The sequence below is a fragment of the Triticum dicoccoides genome, chromosome 7B (genome assembly GCF_002162155.2).
Source record: "Triticum dicoccoides isolate Atlit2015 ecotype Zavitan chromosome 7B, WEW_v2.0, whole genome shotgun sequence".
In the NCBI taxonomy this organism is placed as follows: domain Eukaryota; kingdom Viridiplantae; phylum Streptophyta; class Magnoliopsida; order Poales; family Poaceae; genus Triticum; species Triticum dicoccoides.
Genome location: NC_041393.1, coordinates 717,999,663 through 718,005,188, shown reverse-complemented (window position 1 = coordinate 718,005,188; position 5,526 = coordinate 717,999,663).

Below are 5,526 nucleotides of genomic sequence, written 5' to 3'. Positions count from 1 at the left end.
CCGTCCCGTCGCCCCGTCGTCGCCGCCCCTTCGTCGCCTCGCCGGTGAGCTCGCCCCGGCTCATGTCCACACACACACACACTATATACACACGCACACTACACACACACACACACACATTATTAGTTTGTTTTGTTATTTTTTTCTGTTTTTTGAGTTATAGAAATGTTAGGAAATTATTCTGTTTTTTAGTTATATAAATATTAGAAATGTTAGTTATATAGAAATGTTATAAATGTTTTCTGTTTTTTAGTTATAGAAATATTTATAGAAATGTTAGCAATTTTTTTGTTTTTTTAGTTATATAAATATTAGAATTGTTATAGAAATGTTAGTTATATAATCAGGAAATTTTAGAATTAGCTTTAGTTAGATGAATTAGATTAATGTCAAAATTTTAGAATTTGCATATATATAGAATTTTAGTTATCACAATTCAATCATTTAAAAAATGTTACTTTTTGCGGGCATATAGTATTTGTTGTCGACGATATGCCCGACCAGCATCCTTGCCGTCGACCCGTTCGCGACGACGTCATGCTTCAGAGGACCCATGTCTGGGACTGGGCTCCGCTGGGCTGGCACTGGGAGGTGCTACCTGGAGGGGCGCGCCGCTTGGTGAGGAACCCGACCTCGGGTCCCGTCGTCGACCCTGATCTTCTTTGGTGGCGTTCGCGTGGGCCACATTCGGTGCAGAGGCAGCCGACCCCGCCGGAGGTGGTGCGTCGCCATGTCAGGGAGGAAGATGAGCACGTCCATCGGTACATGGCTGCTATGGACGACGTCAGGTTCTCCACTACTTGGCGGGTTCTTTGGGCAGATGACCGGAGATATGATCATGTGATGGTTCCTTCTCTTTGGGTGTGCACCACCCGCGCCCCAGGAACCGCGAGTGGCACCCTAGATTCTTCTGTAGTACTCGATCTTTATTAGGTACCTAGCCAGTGATGTATTCGATATATAATATTCAAGACGATGTATTCGAGATTATATATATTAAGACGATGATGTATTCAAGATTATATATTTGAGACGATGTATTCAAGATTCAGTTTTTCCTTATTGATTAATTGCATCCATGCATTGTAATTTGAATACTAAATTGTTTTTATATTTTTCTGTATTAATTAGTAAAGTAAAAGCTATGGCGGACACTACCGGCAGAGAGAGAAAAGAGGAATTGTTCGACATCATACGTAGCCCTCATAGGCTAGATGATCTGAATAATGACGGCTCCCAATATCTGAACAATACCGGATAGGGTGACAAAAAGATATTCGATCTCGACGACCGAGCTGATGAAGTCATGAACTATGATTATGATGACACAGACAATGCTGATCTTCAAATAACAAAGACTTCCAGCGAGGTATATATTTATATAAGCATGCATCCTGGTGATCATCACATGTTTTTTTATTGAAGATATATTAACGAATCGATCTTTCTTCTTTCAGCCATCCGGATCGAGCAAATCTGCTTCTACAGACAGCAAGACAAAGCGGCCCGGGCAGATTGTTGAAGGATGGTGTAAAGTACCACATCGAATCCACCAAACTTAGTGGCGAACCCCTCACGCCTAAGAACGTTGCGGACAAGTGGACTCGTCAGTGTGGAGTTCTTGTGAAGGACAAACTCCCGATCTCCATTCAAGAATGGAAAGAGCCAAAGACTAAACGTCCAGGTGTTACTTGGGTCGATGACAGAGCCAAAGAAGACCTGATGAAATCTCTGATGGAACATTTCACCCTACCAGATCATTTCACTAAAGCAGATGTGGAGAAAGTCAAGGCCGCTGCTCTTAAGAAGATGGCACTCCAGATTTCAAGGGAGCACTGGAGAAGCAAAGAGAACACTGGGACGATTTCATGACCTTCAAGGATTCAGAATTATCTAAGGAACGGTCGATGAAAAACAAGGCAAATGCCGCAAGAAAGACGCAGTTCCATAGGCTGGGTCCAGGTGGCTACGTGGTGGGATTGCCTAAGTGGGATAAGTCTGAGCAAGAGATGGAGGGTGCAGGGGTCACTCCGATTACTAGGAGCTGGCCCCCCAGGTGCAGAACTTGGTTCTATGCGCATGGGGGGACGTTGGACCCGAAGACAGGCCTGGTTTTGAAGAAGGCAAATCTAAAAGGAGCCGAACAAAAGATACTTGACGTAATAGAAGAAGCTCGAGCGGGGGTGTTCACGCCCAACAGAGAGAACGACGAGCTTACGCGCGCCCTGGGAAATCCTGAACACCCGGGAAGAACACGAGGCATGGGTGTTATTCCCTGGTATGAGGGCTTTTCGGACTGGAATGACGACTACAGGTCCCGCGCAAGAAAGAAGATGGAGGAGGAGAAGAAGAGGAAGCTGGAGGAGGAGCAGAGGAAGCAGGACGCAGAACGTCTTCAAGGCCTAGAAGCAAGGCATGCGGACCTGGCACTCAAATTCCAGCAGCAGGAGCAGCAGATCGACTCACTTAGCCAGGAAAGGGGGTCTCAGCAGCGACAACAGCAAGCAGATGATCGTCCATCATTGGATAGCACCGTCCCATCCATGCCGAGAAGCAGCGTTGGTTCTGCCCCGGGCGACACACTGCTGGATACATACCCTGTGGATGACATCATAGAGAACACTAACTGTGAGCTACACTCTAAAATGAAGAACATATCCATGAAGGTGGCGGATGGCGTTGCTTTTCCAGTGACCCTCGAAGCAACCTACCATTGCATCCCGATTACAGAGGGCTATGCTCGTGTCATGGTTGATGAAGTGGTGGACCCATATTCGGGGCTAACGCTTGACATTCCTGAAGCTGAAGACGAGCGCACACTAGGACAGGCCATACATCGTATCATCCTATGGAGAAAGGATTGCATCATCTTTCGAAGTCCACCGACACTGCATCGTTTGCCGATCCTCGAAGTCCGCCACCGAGTCAGCAGACTCCCGCTCCTCCAAGTCCACGAACGCGTGAGACGACTCCTCCTCGAAGTCCGCCACCTCCTCCAAGTCCCCGAACGCGTGAGCTGACTCCTACGGTTTCAAGTTCGGCACAGCGTCATGCCACTTCTCCGGTTTCAAGTCCGGCACCGTATCAGGCCACATCTACTGCTTCAAGTCCGGCACATCGTCAGCCCACTTCTCCTGGTCCAACTCCACGTCAGTTGTCTCCGCCGTCTCAGCAATCGCAGAAGAGACATGCCGCAAATTTGGTGCATAGCGGTACGAGTCGAGGTAGTTCAGGAAGTACAGGCGGAGACAAGCGATATAAATATGGTCCAAGCCTCACTCCTCTTCCTCAGAGGCCTTACGACATGACCGAGGAGCAAAACGCAGCCATAGTGCAGGCCCAAGTGGACGCCCATTTTGGACCGAAACCGGCACCGCCGCCAAAGGAGAAAGTGCCTGAGAAAACGATTGGCCACTTCATTCATATGGCTAGAGCACCAACTCCCAAGCCTGTTGACTCGGACTATGAGCATCAAATCAGGAAGCTACATCGAGCACGGCTACGGAAGGAAGCGAGCTCGAGCTAGAGCCAACAAGCAGCTAGCAAAAAATGCGGGAAAACCATTCCCCAGCTGGGAGAACAGGCATCGCAAGAGATCTCCCCGCTTGTTGTGCCAACAACACATGAGAGGAGTACGCGCGCCAAATATTATTGTGGGCAAACCGTTAGCGTTCCCCAGCAGGGCGATGTGGTAATAACGGAGGAGCATATAATGCAGGCTGAAATGCTCAAGATCTTTGTTGGACAACTCCTCGAAATCGAGCCCATGTCTCCGCTTAAAGAATCGGAAATAAAATGAAAATATGCCTGGGGCCAACCTTTGGTCCATCCAGACAAGGTCAAGGATCTCCCAACGAGAATGTATGAATTGCATCAATGGTACATGAACATGACCAAGATTTCCAATCGAGTGTCCCTCATGGTGAATGTCAAGAAGGAGCATTATTACCATGAGAAAGCTCTGTCCATTGAGTATTCAGAACTATATCAGTTATTCAATCAAGACGCACTCGACAAGTCTATCGTCAGTTGCTATTGTCTGTAAGTGATTTCTTTATGTAATTTAAGTCTCATTACATGTAATTATCCCCACTATATTATTTTCTGTGGTATTATATGCAGGATGAATATGTATGAAATGAAAAAATCTGGACGCTATGGCATTGGGTTCATGGACCCAAATACCATTAATGAGGACATATGGAAGTATCCATTTTATCAAGCAGGTGTAGAGGAAAGCATGGTAGAGTTCTTGAAGCGCCTCAATAGCAATGAAGATATACTACTTCCTTACAACTTCCCGTGAGTCACGCTGTCTTGTACTACAAATTCTATTTTTGCTTACTAGCTAACTAGATGTTAATAATTAAGTGTATACGGTTTACGATAGTTGATTAATTTTATGCACATGCCCGCTTATTTAAGATATGCAAAGGTGTGCGCATGCAGTTGGCAATGGGTCTTGATAGACATTAAAGTTGAAGAAGGAAAAGTTGAATTACTGGACTCGCTAACTAAAGAAGAAAGTGACTTCACCATCGTGAAGGGGATAGTCAACAGGTAATTTCAATCATTATTAACTATATATATCTCGTTCTATTATTAGTTCGTCATTTTCTGATATGAACTATTTAATAACCCCTTTATTAATTTTCTTTGCTGGCGGGCAGGGCATGGGCAAAGTTCATCGCGGTTACTCTAGGCGAATGGAAACAAAAGTTGTTTTGGCATCGACCAAAGGTAAGTAATTAAGTAGTACTAGCTAGCTACCATCTCTTTAATTCTTGTTTCAATATCATTATTTAATTATCATGCTTGATTAATCATTATCTGATTCAATTCCATTCTCGTAAAGGCCCTGAAGCAGGCGTCAGGGAATAATCTGTGTGCATTCTAAGTTTGCGAGAACATTCGCATGATTGACGTCCGAAAGGAGCAGATCTGATAGACAGGACTGGGTACGTTTGTCAGAACACTATTCACATCATTATCGATATCTAGTCACACAACTAACACACATGCATATTGATCTCCTTCTTAACAGTTCAGAGAGGTGCGGGATAAGCTCCTACCATCGGACCGCATACTAGCACTTCAAGAGGAAATAGCCGGATTTTTGCTTGACCAGGTCATAAATCCCGAAGGAGAATACTATTACCCGCTACCGCCCCCATGAACCACTTGCTATCGTGCTCCGGAGGCACCAAGGCAACATATGTAGGAGAAATTGTATATGTATACATGTGTATGTGTGAATAATGGTGTTGGTTGTGAGACATTCGATGATATATATATATATATATATATATATATATATATATATATATATATATATATATATATATATATGTATGACGATTTTTTCCTACTATCGGGTGTAGTTACTCCCACTTTTGTTTCATACATTCTAGGTAGTATCTATCATATGGGAGAGTATGTACGCATAGTATGTAGTATGTAAGAATGTTTAGGTAGTATATATACTATTTTTAAGGTAGTATGTTGTATATTTTGAGCATACTCCTT